Genomic DNA, 26,662 nt, shown 5'->3' on the forward strand with positions numbered 1-26,662 from the left:
AGTTACCAACTTTTTTTTTTTAATCAAAATAAAGTTTATATTAAGTTTAGAAAAATCGCATGATCTCTTTTCCTTGTCTGAATATCTAGATTATCTGAAACGTTTAACTGTGAATTTTCGTTCTTTTTAAGGTCGGGAAGTTTCACAACTTTAAGCACCCCTCTAATGTGACGCTTTAGAACAAAATATAATTTCGATGCCTGTACCGAAAAGTGCTTAAAGCTAGATTTTCGAATTTGAACAAATCAGCTGTAAGCCGGAAGTGCGATTATAGAGTAGGTTTTGGAGTTTCTTATATTTTCCGCCCTTCTAAAATGGCTCCAGCGGTATTAATTAAATGTGTAATGCAAGTAGTTCATGAGATACGCGGACAAAGTCTTTTTCCCGCGTTTGGGGAACGATTCCCAAAATTGGTGGTGACGCTGGTTAAGTAAGATCAGTTTGGTCGGGTAATTTAGGACACGCCCCCCAACAACACTTCCAAATATAATGTGTGCAGAGTTCATCCCAGTTTTGTTTTGGTTTTTACTGTTTGCAAGGTTCTTTGACACTAAGAGCCAATAATAGCACAGTAATGCTCAAGTAAGATTTTCTTTCAGAAGAAAGATGGCTGAAGAGGTCAAGAGAGAGCTCTCTCTCTCTACTATAAACAAGCTTTCTGTCCCATAAAATTGCAGCATCTTTATTTATATTTAAATCCCACTAAGAAATATTACTCTGAACAAAATGAACATTATGTTAACAAAAAGACCATGTTTTAGCAAAATAGAAACAACGTTGTAAAAACAAAAAAAACTGTAAATATTCCAAGTAATAATGAAAATTTAAGGCGAAAAATTCAATGAAAATGCGAAAATTCGGCAGGAAAAGTGGCTAATCAATGACCAGATGGTTGCGTTTATGGAGCTGAGAATGGGAACAGCAGGGGTGGGGGTGACAGAGGGTGGGGGGGAGTGCAGCGGTATTGCACTCGCCTCACAACTCTTGGTCTTTTATAAATCGTAAAGCTCGCGATGGCACTTTACCTCCTCATCAACCGACGCACATCTGTGTTTATTCTAGATGTAATGCAAGTCTCTTCTCCACTTAGCGCACAATTTACTACCTATTTTACAACACTATGGAATAGGGCACCGAGTTTTATTACCATTACCTAAGGTATATATTAATGTCCCTACGCCCACTTTACCTAAAACTCCCACTATGTCCCTAAATTAAAAATACCAAATCGTACAATTGTTATAAATAATTATAAAGAAAAACATCTGCCAAAAACAGTGGCCCTTCTTTTGAAACTCTAAAATTTCTTTTAAAAACTATAAAAAAACATGTTCTTCCGATCAACAGATATTTTCTGTCCACACTGAATGACTGAAACTAACTTGATTCTGATTAATGATAAACCAAAATTGGAAGGGCAACAAAAAAGATTTGTTGTCAGAACCGAGGATGCATCTAAACGAAGTAATCATACTTGAGCTTTTTCCACTTTCCCGCACTTGAAGTGAGCTGTTTGACTTGCAGAACCTACTGACATACTGGAAGTAAAAAAACAAGCAGATCACAGTGACTAATGTCCACTTGTGTTTCAAGGGACCTCCAAACCAGAAAACGACAGACATCTCTGACAGAGATAAAATAAACTGAAAGAGAAATCCGGCTAAAACACTATTTCCTCAAAACATTAATGAAATCTGTTTTGAAAAATTACAGAAAACTATAAAAAAAAGTACACTTAAAAAAAGCTACGTAAACCCCCGCCATAAGGGAGTACAGTTCTAGCTAGTCTCCTTCAGGAATCAAGGCGATCCTGCCAGGTATCTCAGTCTGACAATTACTCAATACCCCAAATATTCACGTAAAAAACCCGCAGATAGTTTGATGGCCGTAAAGAGAACCCCACTTGGTCAACTCTAGCTCATCAACATTTAAGATTTGGTTACTACCTTTATAATCTACAATCTAACTCAAATAGTATCACGTGTTGGAACCGAACTATAAACTGGGACGACATCTTGGAGAAGGAGTTTAACTTTAACCATCTTTGAAAACTTCGCATAAATAAACTTTTCTGAATAAATGTTTTAAAAAACTATTAGCTCTAATAACTGAAGCAAGTAGTCGTAAGTTCAAAATACATTTTTGGATCTATTTTTTGGAAAAGCGCTTAGAAAATAGAAAATCTATTCAAGAATAGTGCTCCTTCTGATCCATTGATTTTCTTTAAATATGTAATTTTTTACAGAAAAATATTTAGTTCCCTTAATATTTTTAAACTGGTGATGTTGCTGTACTTAGTTGAGAAAAGACTGCCTCCCACTAAAATGCCCTTTTTTCCGGGAAAATTGTCCTGAAGCTGTTTTCGGGAAAAACAAAAAAATTGAAAATTGATTCAGTAAAAGAAGAGTTCTGTTTGGTTGATTTTATCCAACAGCTTGTCGGCTTTGATGGTTGTACCAATTCTAACATTAATCGGAGAAAACACAATACAGAAAATGTGGAAGAATGCAACACTTCCAGTTTTTAAAAAACGTCAAGGGCGTTAAAAAAAAACAGCAAGAAAACCTTCAATATAAACAGTCAATATGATAATATGCAATTCTAAGTAATTACAATTTAAGGAACAAATATAAATACGTATACATGATTAAAAGAAATAATTCTCTACTTGAACTATTTGCCAGGTCAGCTTTGATAAAATATACTGCAGCAGGAGAGGCAGAGTGCAGCAAGCGAATAAGAGAGGGAGGTCTCCTCAGCAGTAAACCGATACTTTAAAAAGATTGTGCAAAGCAAAAGTCAAGAAACCGGGTGGAAAGGTTGGTTAAGAGGGAAAAAAAAACACGTTTCCAATTGCAGAAATCTCTTGCAAGTCTATCCTTAAACGGTAGTGTCAACTTTATATGAACCTTAAGATACTTCGTACAGAGCTAGAACTTTTTAATAATCTTTCCTTTCCATTCTTAATTTTTTGTGCACATTCAAAAACTCGAGCTGATAATTAATGTGAATGGACAAAAACATAATCCTAGTTTTTCAAAAATAATGGGTTTCGTGTTCTTCAAACACCTGCCCTCGATTTCTTAAATTTCTGCAAGTACTTTTAAGACAGACTGAATATTTATAATTACATCTTAAACACTGGGGCAATGAACTTTTTTAATGATTTAATTCCAAACAGCTGACCTGGCACATATTGTTCTAAAGATAAACAAAACCAAGTTAAAATAGGAAGTAAATTATTTATGTAAACATACCGCTAAAATTTATCAGGTGTTGTGATAACATTAAACAAAAATTTTATAACTAACACAATACACTTGAGAAGTAGCTGGAAAAACAAAAACACGCAAAAAAGCTTAAATAATACACGCTAACGCAAAATGATGTGTTGTTGTTTTAAAACAATTCTTTTTTAAACAAAAAACCAAAATTAAAATATCGTTCAATACGAGAACTCAACACAAAGAGTTTAAAAGAACAACTAACACGCCAGCAGGAATGGGGTACAGGACTGTAGCGATCCTGACAGACGCACAAACTATACTACACAGAACACAACTCTTATAGAACCGAACCTAGACAACAAGAGCCTTCCTTCTCCACACTCCCCGTTATAATGCGCGCCAGCCACTCACTCACTGTGTGTTGCTGTGGTAACCACACCAGGGTAGCTCAGGGCTGTACGGAGAGATCGCTGCGCTACCTGTTAGCCACAATGTGTACTCCAAATACGTGACTAACCTAACTTCATGCTTAATAAAATAAAATAATACTTCCCAAGTAAAAAATAAATAAAAACAGTAACTAAAAGTAAAAAAACAAAAAGAACATTAAATACATGTTCTTTTTGTTCCAGACTTAGAATGTTTAAATAATAAATATTTAGAAAAAAAAAAATATGTATGCATAAATTTCGTTGTTGCCGCTTGCCTTTTTAAAGAAGTAAAGTACCACAGTACCGTGGCTAGTATTTGAAGTTTCACCGCCCTTCTTTGCTATTATTGTACTACAATGCCCTCTGATAGTCTACTTCAGCGTTTCCCAAAGTGTGGGTCGTGGCAAAAATTGTAAAAACACAAAAAAATCTATAACATTTTGCTCTAAATTTAATATTTTTCGAAACTTTTTCAAGTACTGCAGGTGGCAACCCATTACCACCGTTTCCTACCGGACCGTTTAAATTTGGATGCTCTGATTGGTTGATTTCGATTCGTCATTCAGTGCCTTCTGTCGATATTGAAAAGGAAGAAATGCTTAATCTTAGTGAACAAGAAGTTGATTAATTTAATTGAAATTTCATGCGACACCGATCTTAAAAAAGTGTTTGAAACTGTACCACTAATTAATTTTTGGTTGCGCTGCCAAAAGGAATATCCAAGCGTAAGCGAAAAAGCGATACAATTTTTAATGCCTTTTGTCACCACTTATACGTGTGAAACTGCGTTCTCAGCCTTGGTGCACTTAAAAAATAAGTATCGAAACAGACTGGATGTCGAACCTAATTTGAGAATAAAATTAACACCATTAAGTCTTAATTTGAAATTACTATGTGATGAAAAACAACATCATCCTTCGCACTAAGGTCAAAATATGTAAAACAAAATTTACTTTAAGTTTTAAATGAAGATAATGGATCGTCTTTAATTACTTATGCTTTTGTTATATAATTATTTTGCAATTTTTGTGTATGAAATAAACAAACAAATAACTTGAATTTTGATTTTTATTAAAAAATAAAATTTGTTTTGTAAATAAATGTTTTTTTTATAGGGTGGGTCGCGAAAAAATTTAAAATCTCGTACCGGGCCGCGGTCAAAAAAGTTTGGGAAACGCTGGTCTACTTCTCCTTTATTAGAATTTTTGTTCAATATTTGTCTTTATATTTTTACGTTCCGACACGAAAAGTTAGACGAGAAATGTTTCAAGGAAGGGTCAGATATGAAATTGTCCCGAATTGGGGTTATCTGTGTGAAGAGCCCAATGAGATTAGGTTACACTAAAAGAATCACGGATTTCAAGTTGTTCGCAACTCACATTAAAATGGTAATTGCTTTTAATTAGAGAGGTAGTACACTGGAATCTTTGACCTCAACAAACTTTTGGCAGTTATTACAAAAACAAAGGAGTGTAGCTTCGCGGGGGGATCGTCTTGATGCATCGCAAACTGCATTAAAACAAAAGCATTGCGGCAAACCCGAAATCCCACTCTTGCGTCACCCTTTAGTGTCCGTACATATTTTTTGGAATCCTAAAAGAAAGTGTGCACCAGTAAGTAAGCCAAAAGAATTGCACATTTCAAGGCTTTTGTGTATTGAGGCAAATGTTAACCATGGTTCGACTATCCAGAAGCCGTTGAAACTGAAGACTCTTGACAAGCAGAGATCATCCTTCCACATCATCCTGTCGCTTTTTGATTCGATTACCTCTCGCTTTACTGCCAAAAGTATATTTGCTAGCCGCCTTCGACCAGGACATCTGCCCAGTATCCGGACGTAAAGCCCACCTGAACTAATATGTATTTTATATGTCTATATAAGTTCGATGGAAGTGTGGAGCTCAAGTTCATAGTCTGCACTAAGTATTGTATCTATTTCTTAATGACTTTTCACTAATCTCGGAACTTATCCAACCTCAAAAGAAAACAATAATTAACATACACTTCAATAATTAATGTGGAAAAATTTCTCCGACTAAAGATGAGCTATTAGTTCAAGAAGTAACAGAGCATTTAAAAGGTACTTCTGTAAATTGTATAATGATATGTAATAGAATGAATAGGTAGGAATACAACTATTAAAAAGTGTCACGTAACTATAATTATTAGGTTGGTCTTTAGAGAGAGCCACCTTCACAAGATGAAAAACAAAATGTAGAGATTACTTCAAAAATAGTTTAAAATTTATTTTAAAAAATAAAGGAAATGACCAATTAATAAAATTTAAGGTCTATTAAATCAATCAGAAGCACAGCTGTTGTTTGGGCGTAAATTGCGGTCTGAACAAAATGAAAATGAGATGATTATTTTAAAAATATTTTTAATAATTTCTGATGGGGGTTTAAAATATTTAAATATTACATACTATTTTACGTGAACTGATTATGAAATGTTTCGATACACAAAAATGATGTTGGAAATCGATAAAATTAAATCGATACATAATCATAATCATGATAAGAGAGTGAATAAAAAAGGCTAGCGAGAGAGAAGTGGAGTAACAATAAGCGAACTTGACATGAATAAATTCGTCGAGAAATTTCTTTGATGTGGGCGGGCACTGGCAGCTTCAATAGGATAAATGCATCCCATTTGTATGATGCATGATTTTAGTCTATTAATTAATTGCAACGTTTAGATATTATCGTTGGAAAATAGGAAATAATTATATAAAATAACGTCTAAGAAGAAATAACATCTTCGCGAAAAAGCAAAATTTTCTACATGAAATTCGGAGATGGAAGCAAATGTGTAATATCATTATGTTTTTCTCTTTTCCTGATCGATTTCGGATTTTATTCCTTAATCAGAGGTTGATTCATATAACTGGCAATCGACTATTAAATGTTTTGCTTTACAATTAAATTAAGAGTGTGATTAAAAATTATAAAAGATAATAATAATAATTATGAGCAATTATAATAAAAGGAATTAATGGAATAACAAATAAAATACGATATACATGGAATAATCGCTTTAGTCTTCAGGCAGGGTTTAGCGTCCAACAGCCCAGTTGGAGTCGAGAACGGAAACAGGAAGTAATCCTTCATTAGAATCTTTCTAACAAAAATTAGCCAAATGCGGGATTCGGATTGGTGTTCTATTTGCAAATCATCCTTCGCAACCTCTACTCCACACCAACTCTCTATGAAATACTATAAATTTAATTTAAATACGTTTCTTCTAAAATGATGATAGGTTTTCGCTAATTACTGTAAATTACTCATAATATAAGCGCATCAATAAAATCCAAGACCCAAGACTGTGTATCGAACCCAATAACCAACAATATATATCCCAGTTTTTGCCGGTCTCGCTTCCAAATACCATTCTATTAAGTACGAACATGGCTGGTCCAGTGAATCAGCGTCGCCTCGCTGCAGGCGATACAGTATAAATTGTTTAAGATTGGTGTCGTCGTCTACCCAACCTTTTGACAGCCGCAAGACCATTCTGCACGTTGCTACTAGCACAGAGTATAATTGTTCAACGCATTAAGGTTACCTCGCAGAATCCACATTGGCAGACTGAGTAACTATCAGCTTTGCAGAGAGATGGAGAACTATGACTTGGACACCGATTTACAGACATAGAATTGTAAAGAAAGCTGGTTATAGACACGTGACGTGAAGCTACGGGTTTTTTAAAATGAATTTTCCTTAATTTCTAAATTTTACAGTTTAATAGAGTTTACTGTACAGCTGGAGGTTGTTCGCTTAAGCTCATACTCCAAAGTATCTTCATTTATACATATGTACTGAAATGTAGTGAATTAAGTACTACTATATTTATTCTACAATTAGATTTTGAAACAAAGATATTAATGAAAGATTAAATTTTTTAGTAGATTTCGTCGATTTTGAAACGGACATCCGTTTTTAATTCTTCCAGTACATAGATTATCTATATCTAAAAAATGACTTGATTTTTTTATTCTACATCGCTTGAAATCTATTTTAGCTACAAATCTAAGAAATTAATTAAGTTTGAACTCTTTCACTTTACTCCTGAAGAAACTTCCTTTTAAGATATTCTCCCCTAAATAAAGATGGCGCCATTAAAACTCAGAAAAAAAAATACTTGGAATTGGAATTAGAATGACTGTAACCACTTTTATAAGATGATCCGATAAATCCTAGCGAATAGCAATAATTCATTCATTGACAAGCTGGTGTTAAAGTTAACAGTCTTCACTAGAAACTCATTAAACTTTGGGGAGTACGTGGAATATAAAAAGTTGTGAGGAAGGAATACAAATCCTCCTTGCGGGGTTAGAGGGGGGGAAGATGATCTGGTTTTAGTGACGAAGCTGAGTGAGACGAGAGAGCACATAAACATTAAGTGATTCCTTTCCTACACTATTTAGTTCAGTGTGGCCATAAAATGGGTAATAAAATAGTTAACAGTTTTAATTGAACTTATAGAGAAGATCTGTTCTCCTCCCTGCCCCTATACACCGCCACCTGTACATAAAACTTATAATTACTAAAACCTAAATAGCTCCAACATAAAAAGATATATATATATTTTTTCTAAAGATGTAGGAATGTAATAAAATGCATGCATATAAATATATATATATTTATATATAAGAAAATTTGTAAAACTAATTTATGATTATTAAGATCAATTAAGTACTGAAGACACCTCAGGAGCCATCATTCGCTTTTTCGCGTTTTTATATTAAAATTATTTATTAATCCCATTTCATTTTACAGCACAATCCAGAGCCAATAAAGAACTGGTCAAATGCTTTACTGAACAAGCGTAAAACCTACATATTAATGCATCAAACCAAAAAGCGGTAGAGCTGAAATTAAAATACAATACTCAAGACTTCCGCCCCCAAATGACTCGGCTCCTCCACATAAAGACTCTTCTCTTGAAAATGTCTTTTCAAAATATCAAAACTGAACACTTATACAACTTTCAATCTCTTAAACTATATCGCGCATGAATCAATCTGATACCAGCAACAAACATGACTTGAACTTGTCTCAAGTGTTGCGTGGCGATGCGCGCCTATCGAGGCACCGTTTAAACACTCCCCTAAACTATTAATTATGGTTCAAAAAACTATTTAATGTTAATAAAAATAACATTAGCGATTAAAAAGGTTATAAGCGTTAATTATCTAAATAAATGTAGAATATTATTGCACATAAAAAAAACATTCACTTTCAGATTTTACCGTTGATTTTAGCGTAGTTCACATGTTTATCGTATCTTAGACCGGTTTTGGATTAACATCCATCATTAGAGGGAGATTATTCAGTTTTGGTGTAGAAATTTCGAATTCATTTGTGTTTCCGTTTCGCAATTCGCTTGCTGGCTAACCAACCTTTTTCAACTTCAGGATTATATTATTTAAAAAAAATATTTGTATATATTGTTTTAATATTAGTCGATAAAATTGTATAAATAACAGTTAAGTAAATCGATTATATTTAATTAACTAGGAACAAAGAACTTTAAAGCAAACACGCTTAATCCAAAGCATATTATAATCTTTCACAAGTATAAGCCCTGAAGACGACTTCGGTCCAAAGTTTTGCATTAATACAAATACAATAACGAAATTATGACTGAAACCGGGAATAATCTTTCTTCCCCTTGGATAAATGAATCCGTCACCAAATAGACGAACACTCCTCTACAATTAGCTAGGAATATTAATTACTATTAATTAATACGATATCTTCAGAATTTTAGACATTAAAAATGAATGATTTAATAATAAAAAATGTATTGATTAAAATCTGATTTGTTCAGTCAAATCGATATTGATAATACTGTATATCATCATATTAGCATCAGTCTGTCAAATACTGTCATCTAGTCGAATTAATAAGCAATAATACAATGAAATCTCTCCCCAAAAATAATAAACATCAGGTAAACCAAATTTAAAGATTGAAAAAAGATTGCCGCAAACTGTGGCGTGACCCGTAATCATTCCTAACTATATTTACCACTCTACAGCATTTTCTGGGTTTTGACATTAACTATAAATCTTTTAGACTTGAGCACATATTGTGAGTTAGTTCCAATTTTATTCACTTCGTCACCTTTATTTAGTTGCTATTCATCAAAGAGGCAACTGCACCTTTTTTTTTTCTTTTTACAAAGAATGCTTTGAATAAATAAAAACAACAAACAAGAATAAACAAATTCTCAGCAAATATCAATTAAAAAAGATGATTGGGAATAAATAAAAACAACAAACAAGAATAAACAAATTCTCAGCAAATATCAATTAAAAAAGATGATTGGGAATAAATAAAAACAACAAACAAGAATAAACAAATTCTCAGCAAATATCAATTAAAAAAGATGATTGGGAATAAATAAAAACAACAAACAAGAATAAACAAATTCTCAGCAAATATCAATTAAAAAAGATGATTGGGAATAAATAAAAACAACAAACAAGAATAAACAAATTCTCAGCAAATATCAATTAAAAAAGATGATTGGGAATAAATAAAAACAACAAACAAGAATAAACAAATTCTCAGCAAATATCAATTAAAAAAGATGATTGGGAATAAATAAAAACAACAAACAAGAATAAACAAATTCTCAGCAAATATCAATTAAAAAAGATGATTGGGAATAAATAAAAACAACAAACAAGAATAAACAAATTCTCAGCAAATATCAATTAAAAAAGATGATTGGGAATAAATAAAAACAACAAACAAGAATAAACAAATTCTCAGCAAATATCAATTAAAAAAGATGATTGGGAATAAATAAAAAACCAACAAACACAAATTAAAATAATTATAAACGCAAGAATATTGCTAGAGTATCATTAATATTCCTATAAAACTGTATAAATTGTACAAGTTTTCTAATGGCATTTCTTATTTGCTGGAGAGAATTGTGGATAAAAGACAGAAATTAGTTGTAGAAGATTAGTGAATCTGAGCATGCGCGGTAAAGAAGCTTTTCTGAGAATGAGCGAAAAATTATTACCTAGAATATACAATGGAAAGCAACAAGAGGATGTGGAAATCGATTTGGGAGAGATCATCTAGACACTGAATAAGATGGATAATTGATTTTATACCAGAGATTCAACTAGCAGTTCAATGCAAAGGTCAGTAAGCAATCATCAATAAGACAATAGCTTGATGAAAACCCTAATCTGGGGTGTTAATGTTTTACGTTCGGCATAGAAACGGGGCCAAACTAGTAGCGATAATCTAACAGAGTATCGCTACTAGTGAGTGTACAGGGATTTGAAGATGGAAATGGATGGATAAAATGTAGGAAGGTACGAAGATAGAAAGATATAGTTTCGACGCTTCACTGGATTCTAAAAGAACTGAAGTTTGGGAGTCGCAAAGGTCTTCTAGTTGGCAGACAAGTGAAGTTCTTTAAATAGGGTCTGTTCTCCAAGAATGTAACCACAAAGAAATGGTTCCGTTGGCAAGGTAAGAATGATAACCCTATAGACAATTTCTAGTAACCTTTTTTTCCTTATAAAACATCCCGATTTCTTGATTTAGTAATCCAGAATTACACAGAAATGGCCATTCTTAGATATGGAAGATGAGGTTGTATATACTACCTTCGCGAATTTGCCTTGAATTTGCTTGTGACTGAGAACCCAGAAAAATCTAATTAACTCTATTTTGTCCAGTTTCATTGTCTTCTTTTGCATAGCAGCCTTGATGGTCCTGCTAGTCCTAGATAAAGCCGACTTGGACGGATTAAACACAAAGGTCAGTTCCTACGATCTTTTATGCTCATCTACACACACCAATACGACCATAACGTTCATGCGCCAAATACAGGATGTTTTCCCATACAAGGGACTTAAAATCTTTCCAAGAGTGCAAGGGGAGTACACTCAAACCCCAGGACAAGACCAGATCGTAAGTAATTTTTTCTTTTACTAGATGAAAGAAAACTTAATATAGCAATCTTAAGCCAAATAGGTTTACTCGAATAACTGTTTGAATAGCAACCGTCAGTAATATGTTTTACTTCATTTCTTTGCTCAGACGGAGGAGTTAAACCGGTACATTGCCCCTTCCCACTGTGAGATGAACTTGTACTTCCAAAAAAAGAAACTATTTAAGTAACAGTCATCGCATGTGGTAATAATTTTCCAGTAACCACAGCCAGAACAGAAGAAAGAGATTCCTCAGATGGGTATATTAAAGAGCAGCAGAGAATAAAAGAGGTAATCAATATTAAAATATGTTTGCTGATTTACGCCACCGACCTGATGAAATCTTTATAGCTTGTAACTTTATTGCAGACTCACTGTACCAGTCAACGACCGAGTTACTTCTCTCTCGTGTTTCTTCAGAAAGGCAAAGACAAGAATGTACAATGAAAGGCCCAAACTTGGTTATAATAATTGTAATGACTCCTACGTGTCATTACACATGTGTTTGGTGTAACAAAAGGCCTAATTACTCCAATTTTGTAAAATGTGTACAAATTAGGTACATCCATGATTTCTGGGAGATGAATATTCCCGTTATGATTCCCTAATATCTTCTAGAATTAAGAAACGACAATGATAATGAAGTATTATAGTAACATATATAGTTGCTTCGAGTACACATTCGAAATGCGCCATTCTTCTAATTAGCCCTCTTTACTCAAATCTAGAATTTAGCTTAGATGAAATAATGGGAGTAAATTGGAGAGGCGAAGGAAGGAATATAGAGTACTATCTCCTTGGTATGCGTAATATAAGTGAATGTATCGTTTGTATTTATGAGCGTGGATGTACTTAATAGCATTAACGAATCTAATCATAATCTAAATATAAATTTGATAAAACAAATACGATCCACCTGTGGAAGTCAATGACAAGAAGTACTTCACCGTTATCGGACATCTTTTCCCATATCATACCAATATTTTATAAAAAGAATGTAAAAAAATATTATCGAGAGCGGGGAGAGAGGAATTCTATATTGGATGCTGTATAATCTGAATAACGACGCAGATTTTAGTAAATTAAATTAGTTTTGAAAATCTGAGCGAGGTATGAGAATAATGTTGAAGCTACTGCAACAGCTGTAGTTTACGTTTAACCATAACCATGGTAAAGTATTTCCTGTTCTTTCTCTAACCTGTCAGTCCGGAACTAACTTGTTTATAAGATATACCGTTAGAACAAAAGAAAAACGTATGTAACATGCATTCTTAAAGTTCACATTGGTATGTTCACTCCTCAGTAAGTACCTTTCATACAATGAAGTACACCAAGTAAATCAAATACAAAAAAATTCCCAAAAAAAATTCAGGGAGAATGTTATGGCAGCCAGAGAACAGAACTGGAGAGGGAGATCTCAACGTGTTTCGTTGGAAATTCATGAAAACAATAGGAGAAAATCTAATGAGTTGATCTAATACAAAATCATTACTCAAATAGATAAGTGAGTGTTCGGTGAAGTGGCTGTGGAAACCGGAAGGAGGTACCGCGGATAACTAAGTTGGGCAAATGGAGTAAACAATGACTTCCGTCGCCGTTTCCGGCAGTGTTAAGCCCGATTGGACAAAAATTAGCCAATGATTTCCAACTTTAACCTGAGAATTTCTTGTAGCAATCAAAATATTTGAGGCCCTTAATGATTAGCCTCTTCTCCGCGGTTGCTTTTCATATGTTATCAATATTTGTTTTTTTGGAGCATCGACTTATATGGTCATTAGCGCCTATTGCACTCTTTTTTCTCATAAAAAGCCCACTAGAGCTGGGATAATACCTGTTGACCTGTTGGACTTGCAAAACACGGCAGAGTGGAACCCAGTTATCAAATATTTTCTCTATTCCTCCCTTGCAAGTCGATGAGGAGGAATGTGAAGCCAGCGAAAAGAGATGCTGTTAGCGTTAAACAAGTTTTTTAAATGCAAACTATTGACGAAAATCAATAAACAGAGGTCCTATAGAACTTTCTTTTTTTTTTTTTTTTGGATCGTTGGGTTACATCTAGAGAAACCTCGAAAGAAAGTTCCTTCTCTTGTTCCACGCTGTAGTTCCTTTTCCGGATGGCAGCCCTTGCACTATACTGGCACTTGCTTGTGTATCTTCTCTTCATCAGAGAACCATACATAAAGCTAGCGTACTGGAGTCATGAGCAGCTGTGACCTAGCCACCAAGTAATTTTGATAACGGCTCCGTCTTATTCAGTTGATTGAACGCCCGAAGCAGGTCGTTGACCAAAACTAGTGCAGGTTATCAAGGGTAAGGTTTCTTACAATTTTACCGGCAATGAAGATCTAATCATCATGTAGTGGAGTATTGTTTTAAAAAAATAATTTAACGAAATAAAGCCTCTATTGGTAAACAGAGGAGCTGGTAGGTAACAGTGGTAGGTAAGTAACAAACTTGAGTAACAGAAAAGAAGATAAATATATATACATTAAATAATAGTGTATAAATAAAGAAGGCATTGACTGAGATATAGTGGCAGTGGCCACTAACCAGCTGTTATTGGTGTAGTGTTGGTAGAGATATCGAGCACGTTAGGAACGTTAGACTGGCCAACTTGTACCGCTCGCTGCTGGCCACTTACTAATTGGATAAAAACGGATGATCATATAAATCCGTAGTACAAGGACAGAATAGAGAATTTGTAACCACTATGCTCCCTACTACAAGCATGTTTACACTAAGAAATTACCATTTACCTGTATGTATGTAAAGTGCAGTAGAATGGTTCTGGTTATTAGAACGAGTTTGATAGTCGGTAAGCGCAGATTGGTTTAACAAACAACAGACGTACTTAGTTTAAATTCGATTTAAACCAGCGTTACTTCATTTTTTTTCTCTCAATCCAATATTTGAAAGTAGGAAATTAAAGATTTAATATAAATACGGGACTTCAAATTACTTCACCACTATTACTAGTGAATCCAGTAGATTACGTGGATGGGTTATTTATTACTTCGAGCGATTAGCCCATCCAAAGCATACAAGAAAAGAAAGGATCGTGCCAGCATGTCAGCAACTCTCTTCCCTCCGTCGTCGGAGACGATGGTCAAAGGGTTGAAGATGGTAGATATGCTGCAGTATCCCATGGCTCCAAATGGAAGCTGCAAAGGGTGTAGCGAGGGAGGAGAAGGTGCCATCCCATGTGTGTACCTGAGAAGGTAGCCAAAATGTGGTACTTTTAAAACAAATCTTATTACAGATTTGCGTCCATAATAGGCTGAAGTGTAAAGAGAAAAGTCTGAGTTGTTACACTTCCTCGTAGTTGGAAGCGTGATGCATGTCACTGCTTTCACAGAACTCCTCTAAAATCATTGTTCTCTGTAAATTAGTTCTAAACTAAACGCTTCACACAAACGTCTGACTTCACAAATGAAACCTCTAGATGTTATAGAAAACTCAAAAAGCCGTTCCGTTTCAGACTGGGCACTTCAGAAACTGATTTGAAACATATAAATATTATGCAGATTAGATTAGTTAGATATTCTGAAGCGGCCATTTAAAAAAAAAAAAAGAACCCTTTTATAACCCATAACCTCCAGCCTAAGAACCCTTTTGAATAAGTAATTTAAACCTTAAAGTTCATGAAAAAATACTTAAATAAAGAAAATGGACCCACATATTTGTGATCTATCTACAAAGATGAAAGCAAATTATTGTAAGAAACCATTTTCGTAAAAAAAATCGAAGCAAAACAACAAAAAAAATGATAAACCTATTTTTAGGCACTTTTAGCGAACTATTTTCTACAAAATTAGTAAATCTTTACACTGCAGCAGCACTACGGAGGGATGCCTAACTCCCCTAGTCCACACAGACAGACAATTATGAATTAAGTTACGAATTAATAGCAAATTTTTCTCTTTCATTCTCTGACAGTGTAACTAGCAGAATGGGTGAATTCTCTAGTTATTCAGCATCCATAGACTTGGCTTTGTACAAGAGGCTTCGATGAAAAAGATAATATTTCAAATTGAAGAGGACAAATCTGAAATCAGTCCCAGAACCTCAATACAACTTAAAACAATTTCTCTTACTAAAATAGAATTAACCTGAATGATTACGATAATAACCAGAACTTAAAGAGATTTGAGAAGAAGAATAAGGTACAACTGTCCATTTAGGATAATACTGGCAGATGTGGCCACTCTTGAGTTAAATACATAACTGTTGTTGTAGCAGAACTAGACAGTCATGATTGCGGCTGCCAGGGTAACCAGCTGAAGGAACGTAACCAAACAACAATAAATAAAATAAAGGTGCTGTGGGTCAATCAACCTGAAAGACAGAGAGAGTGTGGCAGGAAGAGAAGTGGGCAAGGTCGTACTAAGACAGTGACTGGATGCGCTACTGTGAACTATTCCTCTGCTAACCGCCGATCCGCCATCAAACAGCATTCTGCAAAGTCCTTGAAGTATATACTACAACCTCTTAAAACAACAACAACACGACCAGTATTACGAAGTCAGCCCGGAACTGTGATGACGCATTTGTAGAAGTGCAAACTATGATGCAATCAATTCAATCACTTATACGATTTCATCATGATCTTCTACCAACACATTATCAACTATTTTATTTACACATTATTGTATTTTAAATTGTCGGAGAAACTTGACTATCACGTTGGATCAACCAGCGCATCAACAATTCCTACAGGGAAATCATTCAAATTCAACTTATTTCAAAATTTTGTTTTTCACAACAAACGTCATTTATATAAGTACTGTTTCTTGCATATGTATAACATCCTCTACTAATACACCAAAACGAGTACATCTTTTCCGAATAAAACAGACCTAACTCAATAATTTTATTAGTAATGGCAGGTAAAGATGGCAAACCTCAAACAATGAGACTGTCCCTTTTTTATCCTTTGTTCCTTCCACTAAATAGTCACTGCCTCTACCAGATCGTGTCCAAACACCGCATGAGGCTTCCCACATTTGCCCAAAAACACAGGTCGCGTCAACACTAGAATCGCAGCTCAAAAAAAAATCTTTCCCTACAACTTCTTAGGGATCACGTGACTGTCCAGAACTCATGAGCATTGAGAAGGGTGGGTCCCCCAGTCACAGGTTATCTAAACAAATATTTAGAAAACAGAAGTTCGAAAATTTAGAATCGATCTTATTTGCTTCCTTTTAAGAGTTAAGAGGTTCGAGTGATTGCAGAAGTGATGATGGTAGAGTAAGCAAACAGTGACCGGATAGTGTGGTTACTGTGCAGTGGTAACTATTGGCCACCAGCCCACCTTCTAGGACGGTCGTACCGTAGAGAAGGGTGAGGTGAACCACCTCTCTCTCTGTAAGCTTTATAAAACACATACAAAGCACAAATATACAAATCTACTACAAATACGAAAGGAGTGTGTAGTTAAACTGCAGACGGTCTGCTACAAACAGGAAGACCGGACCCGGAGTGTCCTAACATGGACAAACAGGGACTGCATTGCAACTTCGCCAGCCGGCCAGTCGCACAGTGCCGCCAACCCACTATCACTGAATATTGTAGCACCGCATTACTGTAAATCAGACTATTTTAACTTTATGAAAAATGGTATTAAGACATCTCTACACTTAAATACTAAAACGCAGGTACTGTTATATTATTCCATCCTAATCATAAATTATCTGTGAACTGTAGTATATTATCCATATATTATTGTTTTATTTTTTATAAAAAATTAATAATACTGGTCTATAACTCGTACCTGATGTACACAGGTGAGGTTCAAGATTATATTAAGCTATAAATTTGAAGCAACTTTAAATACAAACGTTTCACATATGGCGAGAGAAAACTACTATAAACGTCTTGCAAAAGGTACTGATAACATTCTAAGGGATGAACTGTGAATCTCAACTCTCCTAGCGGACTAACACACCTGGAAGTGAAAGCAACTGGCAGATTCTCACCCTGGTTCTAACACCGAAATTCTTACGGGGTCGCGAAATCGTATCCAACAATATGGAACTGCCACACTAGGCGGTTTTTAATAGCCATTAATCTATGGTCATTAGGACGAAGAACTATTTTTCTTAAATAGTAACCTTCACCTTCTTTACAGATGGAAATTAAGTAGTACGTGGTAGAAAGAGATTTAAATATAGCTAACTTTCAACATGTGCAATAACATGTTAGAGACATATTTTTATTTTAGCTTTGATGGTAGAAAGTTTGATTAAACGTTTCAAAGATCACCAATAAACGCGATTATTTCACAAATAGTTTAATATTTGCCAACTCCTAGTTAAGAAATGAGAACGAATATTATAAAGGAACAAAACTCCCTGCCTGCTAAGACGTTCAACAATCTCTACCATTCCAGAGCCTAAACTTAGCCAACTACTACTGAGCGCTGATTTAACAAGACCTTAGGGCCACAAGTTAGCTACCAACTACCTGAGTTTAATCTATTCTTACCCCTCCAAACAACCATAATGGTTTAACACAGGTGCTTTATACAGCATCCCATAACATTTATAAAATTTAGTTTATCTATTCCTAGTGGATTGCAGGTTTTCATATAAACTATACACCATGTGTAAAATGGTTGGATAGATATTGTTATTGAAGTTGTTCTCACACTAATCTTCATAAAACACCAGCAAAAGAGTTGTTATCCTCCTCGCATAAGTGGCTTTCAAATCTGGCTTTCTTGGGAAAGTGGTGGTACCATCCGGCTTTCTTCAAAACTATAATATTGAAGTCTTTTTAGTACAAATGCCAAGTTTCAAGAAAATTTATTGGCTTGAATAGCATTCAAGGGAAAGAGGAGTGAATGATCACTATGGTACTCCTCTTAAGAGTGGAGATACTACCTGGTGGTGGATATACACCGTAATAACAGTTTCCTCTGATAAGAGAAGATTGTAACTTCATATGGAATGTTCTGTAACGGGTTTGAGCTGCTGGTACGACAAAAAGAATGGACTGATTGGTGACATAGAAAGGAACGTCGGCCTTCAGACTGCAAGGATGGCATTCTACGAAGGTTTTGAACCTCCACAGTTCGATGTCATAGACCGTTCAGAGAGAGTTTTGAAGCCATTGATCTTCTGTTCCTTATGGAGAACCATCCAATCATTTCACTTCCTCAGGTTTACTTTAAATGAAGGAAGTACCCAGATAAGTAATGATTAAGATCCGAGTTTATATTAATTCTTTAGAAGATCCTGTAAGGGCCCTGTAAATATATGATCCTTTATTTTTAATTGCAATTTTGATTATAACCCTAATGATCTGAATGAGGAACAGCTTCTTTTTCTTGAGTTCACTCCCCAAATTTCTTACCAATCTAAAAATGGTATTACGAAATGACATGATGTAAAATCTAGAAAAGATACGAAGAAATTCTTTGTCATAATTTTAATTTCAGTAGTAAAAAAGTAGATACCCTGTAGAAGAGCACTAGGACGTTTTGGAGTACTAGAGGGGATATAGTATTCTCAGGGAGTTGGACGATGAGGTGAGGTGGAAGTAGAGGAACAATACCTTAGTACAGTCCTGGCTGAAAGTGCCTCCTCACTCTTAGAAACAGGAGTCAGTGCTAGAGAGGTGGTACAGTGTAGAAAGAAAGCAAAAAAAACAAAAGACAAAAAACAGAATAGCCCCCTTTCTCTTCACAATTCCTTACATCCACCGAGTCTCCATGTGGGTGGAGCGTACTGTCCTGGTGCTGAAGGACCTGTCCGTCTGTATGTTACTAGAGGACAGTTTGCCTGCCAACTGCCATTCTTGTTTTGTTTATATCTGATGTGCTAGAATGTGTGTGTGTCCACAGTGTTGTGGTGCCTTCAAGTCCTCTTTAACGAATAACATTGGCAAGTCTAGACTGTCCATCACCATCCACTCCATCTACTCCATTCGGCCATCTATCTCTTTCACATAAATCTCTACACGCACACTCAGGCACTCGGGTCTCTCTGGCACAAATCTCCTCCCCCCAAACATATTCGTAAATCTCCACTTTTTAAAAGAAACAAATTTTATATTCTATTACTTGAACGGGCTGTAATTTTACCATTACTATTAGTCTCCTTCGATAGACACACGCCTATAATACGTTTCGAATTTTTGGGTCATCTTTAATTCCATAACCTAAGGTGCTTAAAATAACATATTTTGGGAAATTTGCTGAACAAAGAAGGTTCTAAACGTCAACAAGTTAGAGACACATGGAAATTTACCAGCTAAGACTAGTCCAGAAGCAAAAGCGATAGCCAGGAAGTACACAATATGGTCCTGACATGAACTGAAGATGAACGGCAAGGCCCATCGATTCGTGGCACCGTAGAGTTATGGCGAAATCATTTACTCCTTCGCCCAGCTTCTCGCAGGGCAAAATATTCTACCTAGTAAAATAGGATTTGTAGAATAAGGAAGATGGGACACCCATAATGCTATACCAAAGACTTCAGTTTTCGACGAAGCGATCTTCCCACTCTTAAAATCTCTGACCGCTTACTTTGTAATTTTAACCAAATCTTAGAAAACCATGATTACAACAATAAACTTACTAATTATTACAATCTTTCGTCAGCAAAATTTTGATTTCGTCACTCACCTGTAACAGAAAAACACGAATTAAATTAGATAAACAAGGAGGGAAAAATAAAAGTAAAGTTAAGAACATAATTTTGAAATAATTTTTGAATTTAATGAATGAAAATGATAAAATATAATAATGTAAAAATGTTTTCTTCACTGAGAAAAACTGCTAACAGTAACAACAACAGTTGGAAAAGCCACTTAATGAGATTCAATACGATGTAAATGAAGGGAGGTAAGAAAAATTTTCCTTCAAGTTGCAAAAAGTTGATAGAACGTTATTTTCTTTAAAGGCGAAGATAAGAGCAAACAGCTGATGATGGCCATTTGTTAGATGGTGACTAAATTAGGGTAAAATATATTTTTAAATTCATTTCTACTTGTGAATATTTTCATGACCAATAAAAGTTGGCGTCATACAAGTTGCCAAAATAAAAGTCTGTCTCTCAATTTGTATTTCACTTTTCTCTCAATTCAATCGCTACACTTTCTAAAAATTTCCCTAAAAACTAAACCTCAAAGGGATCTAAAATGTTTTAACAAAGTAATGATCAATCCCTAGCAGATAACAACGTCTAGAATCGCTTTAATAATAATAAAAAAAAAAGATCTATAACTGGAAGGCAATATCCCAGATAGTTGTGGTAAAACAGAAATGTAGAACCTTGGGAGAGGGTGGGCTGGTGAGGAATCCGCTACACTTCCGGAGTACACTGTCTCCGGCCAATTCTCTGGATTCCCCCTCACATTCTGTTTGGCCATCTGGTCCAACGCAAGGCTGGACCCATAATTGATTAATGGAACATTTTAATTAAAATTTAATTTCAATTAACAGAAAAAAAACAAAATTACGTTATTGTTGAACTTTTCAAAGTTATTGAACCTGCAAACATTCATAGAATTTGATTACACAACTTATTACAGGGAAAAACTGACCAACAAGGAATGTTTGTAAATGTAATAATAAAATGCTGAATGGCAGAATAAGAAAGTTCATTAAAAAATACAGTCGAACCTCTCAATAACGGGCACTGATGGGGGAAAGCAAAGTGGCCGCTGTTTGGTGGTGGTCGTTAGAAGGAGGCAAATATGGGTTTTTTCCAAACATCTGTTTAAAAATTGTTTATTATTAATAGATTTAAAATCGTATACATAATTGCATAATTATTTAGCTATATGATATGCATCAAATTTGGTTTTTGCAAAATCTTCCAACACATTTATTTTCTCTTCTAGAGTTAACCACTTTCGTTTGAGAGACATATCGTAAAAAAATAATATTGTACGTCTAAAGTAATATTGAAAAATGATTAAATTGGTACAAGATGTATGGAGCTTACATAGGAAACTTTAGGAAAAACCAGAAAAAAACAGAAAAACTTGAGAGGGGATAATTCTTTTTATTACCGCGTCAAACGAACTTTTAATAATAAGGTGGTCGTTGGTGGGAGGTGAAACATTTAATCCGTTCCTCAAAATCAATGTCCGCGGTCGTTATGTAGAGTGACCGTTAGACGGAGGTTCTTTTATGTAGAAAGTGGTACAGGGGTAAAACGGGGAAATCCTAAAACTGCCCGTAAATGGAGGTGGTCGCTAGTGAGAGTGTTCTTTATGGGAGGTTCGACTGTATATTGCTTTTGTTGTATACAAAATGACCATAACTGAACAGTAATATCTTAGTTTAAGGATATTATTATACATATTATTATTCTTTTAATTAAAATAAGATGAATTTTAATTATATAAAATTTGTTGTTTTTTTTACTTTAAGTGCGTCAATATCTACGGTTAATGGCGCCCAGAGCTTTTTCTTTCAGTACACTGCCGGCCTTCATACTATATTCACTCTTTAATAATAACGCTGTCCCTCATCATCATCATCTGGAAAAAGCTCCCAGAAAGAGAAAATCTAAGGATCAGCTAATTCTGCTCTTAATTAATATTACTACTTGAGCACGATAATACACGACGAAAAATATGATTTCCTTTCTGTTCAGTTTTATGGACTTAATACATATTTAACAAGACTAATGTGACGAAAGAAGTAATGAGGTAATGGACTGTAGAGGAGTGTTGAAGCCCAATTTCGAAGCACGGTACACAGAAACAGGAAGTGGATAATATAAACTATTTTAATTATGCCAGCACTATAGAGAGGGAAGTGGTGGTGGAAAAGTTGCAACATTAAGACGAGGACAGGATTGGCTAACATATGGAGAGTCAAGAAATGGCAGTGGCTTCGGCGACAAACAGATTCAACGCCAGCAAAGTGTTCAACTTTATTTTTCTTTTTATTTATTTATTTATTTGAAATCACCGTCAGGACGATGTGTTCATGGCACGACCGAAAGTCACGTATTAACGGCCGCCTCGCGCGCGCGCTCTCACATATCGTACGTGATTATTGCAACGATGCGCTGACGATGCGTTTTCAACATTAATTATAAATTAAATCGAAAACACGGGGGCCATCAGTTTAAGGCCTTTTTAAAAATAGATGTGATTTTGTTTTATTATATATTTTGTAGTATTATAAATTAAAGTACAGAATACTTAGCAGGATACTTATTTGATATGTTCTTGCTTTGCCACTCTTAACCACTTATCAAAAAAACCCATTTATTTTCATTAACATCGAGTTTCAATCGATATACACCCGAGATTATATCTGAGGACATCGCAGCGCTTTACCTTCCACTTCCGGAGCCGAGTGATGTTTGCACTTCTTGACAGGCATGTTTCACTTCCTCCCAAATAAATCCTCAAATAAGAGGATCAAAGATTTTCAAGAAATTGGAAAATAAAGTTCATATTGACCTTTTTCCCTCTTTATCAAATGGAAGTCATAATATAACAATTTTTCTTCAACTTGGCATATTAACAGAAATGCTTTTAAAAGCACAGTCCAATTTTTAGAAAATATTTTTAAAACAGAAAGCTCCTTTAAAAGACAACAAGTACCACCATTAAAAGGTTACCGTTTTTTGGCTGTTAAAAATTCAATCGCTGTTCACTGGTTCTCGTACACGGGCTGACTTAGCTGGCACCAATGTTGCCAAGACAATAGCTAGTGACAAGAGACGAGCAGAATACAAAGGAACATGAAGTGCTTGTAGAGCTGCTGGAAGAGCTCACTAAGAGCCGCCTAGCAATCTGTTTCTTCTCCAGTTAACAATCTACTTTCTAGAAATTCCTTTTACAAAACTGAATCAGCCATTTCTAAGATTTGATTTAAATTTAAACGGTGGTAAATCAAATTTACTAATGAATACAGAAAACTAAATACAAATAACCAGAGAAGAGAAATTTGTAACAGCCCAATCATTGTTATTGTATCAAATCAATATAAATAATTTAAATAGTATAACCAACTCAATTAGAGAACAATTTATTTACAATAGTGAACGTACATACAAACAACAAACATGTACAAACAACCAATCGACAGAGAAATTACGAAATATATTAGTGACTGCACAGTGCGTGGATCTCTTCCTCGCAAACAATACAAGATACACTCCTCTCCTCTCCTCATCACCACTAACTCCCCCACGCCACTCATACACACACCAGAAGTACAGGGAAGATAAACTGCATCCAGTAGTTTATCGCTTTGCAAATCTATGTAGTTAATTTGCATAAAACTTCAAACAGATGGTTTACCGAAACAAAAAAAAAATAGCAATGTCTATAAAAAATAAAAATAAGCTCCTTATTTATTTAAACAATTTCAACGTTGGCAACATTGTTTTATTACTTAGAAATGTCTAGAGCCACCGCTTGATAGCGGGACATGAATAAAGGAAGATCATCTCTCTCTCTCTCTCTAGGTTGGCCATGGAGAAATCTCAGAATACTGCTGATGGTTGGCATCGCAGTAGGGAGATCCATAGGGCTAAGAATATTGCTAGATTGCCATTGCGCGCAAAGTTTCGAACAAGCCTTGCAGCAAATTAAAGGGTAATTGTTGGAGAAAACTTGGACCTGCTAGGGAGGTGTAACAAGAAACGCTTTTGGACACCTGGATATGTCAGGATAAGATGTGTGGACGGAGAATGAAGGTAAAATGAAAGAATTAAGTGAGAATAAGGCAGAGATTAAGGTGATATGACTACAGTCTGTTCATGCTTTCCTCATGAATTAATACTGAAGAGGTAACATGCGAGGACGCAATGTGGATGGTAAATAATCATAACTATAAATGATACAGAGTTAAATAAACAAAAATTATAAAAACAGACAAAATGGCTAGCTTTCTATTTGCAGATCAAATTAGGTATTTGTGTTAAAGTAGAAAATAATATAACAGATAAATAAGTAAACATGCGAGGATTTAACAACATAAATGTGGCGAAGAATGTATAGAGAGAAGTCGTTATGTGTATGTGACTAAGGATGACTTGTATACACATATTTATATGGATGAGGCATTTGTGGTAGCACATACTTCATGTTAGCTTCAAATACACGTCCGTCGCACACTTTGTGCGCTGGGTTATCTTCAGCTTTGGCAGATTTCTATTTCTTTGTACAAAATAAAGCTACTACATATGAGTGTGCGTTGTAAATTGGACCAATACGAGTATCTCATCACTTCAAAATGATAACAAGCCTACAAATGATTTCAATATACACAAATTATGTAAAAAATATTTTCGATTAAAGGAATTTCGGGAAAGAAAGAGACTATATGAAATCTCCTTGTAAGATCGTTCATCCGCGACGTTTCAGGATGTCTTGATGAACAGGGAGATATCACCTAAGATATGCTTAGAGGAACGCCAACGCCCCTAGGGTTATGGACATGGAAACAACCACAAATGAAAAACAAAACTAACTTACAGCAAATATACATCTCGTACATTAAGGGGCGACATGTGTTGGTCTTCTAATGGATATGAGCGTGGCTTTGTAAGTGGCAGGTCACCAATAGTATAGCTATTCTTTTTTTGGTGGAAAAAATTTAATTAGTGCTTCCGCCCCCTAAGCCCCGCCTTAAAAAAATGTGGCGATTACTTTCCTTTTTCTTTTTTTCCATCGCCATTATCAAAACTCGCCATTATCAAGAAGGTAGTGGCAAAAGGATGGGATTATATAAGGAGCCAGATCATATTTCTCTCCCTCATTTTACTTCTGGACAAAATCAGCCATTCGAAATCCCTCTCTGTGGTAGCGATTAAGCATAACTTTCATCAAGAGCTGAAATCTTCTTTAAGAAATACAACTTAGTTTCAAGTTTCGAATCGCTAAAAATAACAGTTTTGACCGGTAAAGTGTTCAGACAAGGTTCCATCATACTACTAATCTTCATAAGATTCTGTGAACCAATTTGAAAATGAGTTACGAACAAACAAAGATTCTCTGAATATCTACCTGAGATGCTGTTACTTCTAACTATAAAGGAATTTATTAAGCTAAAGTTTAAGTGTTAAGATTTTATCGCTTCTTAGAGCCCAGTTATCTACTAGACTACTACAATGTAGGTTCCCAAGATACTATGTGTGAGCTAGATTCTGTGCTTATCATCTAGAGAGCTGCCATTCTTTCTGCATGATTTTTATTAGTGTACACCGGTTTTACACTTTAATTAGAATGTTAACAGATTGTAAATTGTATCTTTGAAGTGATTATCGAATTTCCAATTAAATGAAAACTGAGGTAAAACAAACAAACAAACAAAATGGAAATATTATTCTCTGCTTGTTGACATCTTCTACAACGTAAAAGCAATACTCTTCAACTATTTTTTATCTATAGCAGGTGATAAACTAATCGATTCACTCAGTATATTGGATTTAAGTAGGCATGATAAAAATTTATAGATATCAAGTCGATATTTACAGCAATATTATCTAATCTGGCAATATAAACACATAGCATGATTTATTGGACAGATGAGCCACTCACTCTCTCAGGTAATTTATTTCCCGCCAATGAGGTCATACAGCTTGTTTACCATTTATAATAATTCTAGTTTTATTCTTGTGATTATAACTTTCATACGTCAAATAGCCAACATAAATTGAGTTATAAATATTACATAATAAATTTTAAATTTATTTACTTTTGATTCTCCCAAATTTTCGTTTATTTGCACTTTATCTTGTAAGATTGGTAAACATAGATTGACAGGTAGAAATAAATATTTAGTCAAATATCGAACATTTTTCGGCGGGAGAAGGGCGAATTCATATCCTTTTTTTAAGAAGTACATTGTTCGGATTGGGCCCACACATTGTGGGGCACCTACGGCTTTACTACGCATAAACTAATAGAAGATCGTGAAAAACTGCAAAAATCCCTTCGGTTAACACACTTCCCACGGTCTGCGAGTATTTCCTATAAAAATCTTGTAATCAAGACGTGTTTGAGAACGTACAAACCAAATCCTAAATTCACTGTTACTGTTAACGGTGTTTTAATTGTTA

The 26,662-nt window shown here is 34.8% G+C and overlaps 1 protein-coding gene across 11 annotated transcripts in view; it reads right to left on the reverse strand.

Moving 5' to 3' along the window:
• ckn (CRK like proto-oncogene, adaptor protein) overlaps window positions 1–26,662 on the reverse strand; it is a 357,411-nt gene that overhangs the window by 49,458 nt on the left and 281,291 nt on the right. For 2 of the 11 annotated variants that reach the window (XM_074120790.1, XM_074120788.1), the window contains exon 1: window positions 3,258–3,633. The exons of 5 other annotated variants lie outside the window; for them this stretch is intronic. The gene's annotated coding sequence lies outside the window, so the exon portion shown is untranslated. Of the gene's footprint in view, window positions 1–3,257; window positions 3,634–20,203; window positions 20,246–26,662 lie in introns of those variants that run through there. 4 more of the 11 variants (XM_074120785.1, XM_074120784.1, XM_074120796.1 and 1 more) reach the window with 3 other exon arrangements.

This window comes from Rhodnius prolixus, unplaced genomic scaffold (genome assembly GCF_049639745.1).
Source record: "Rhodnius prolixus isolate KJV_2025 unplaced genomic scaffold, Rpr scaffold_2, whole genome shotgun sequence".
In the NCBI taxonomy this organism is placed as follows: Eukaryota; Metazoa; Arthropoda; class Insecta; order Hemiptera; family Reduviidae; genus Rhodnius; species Rhodnius prolixus.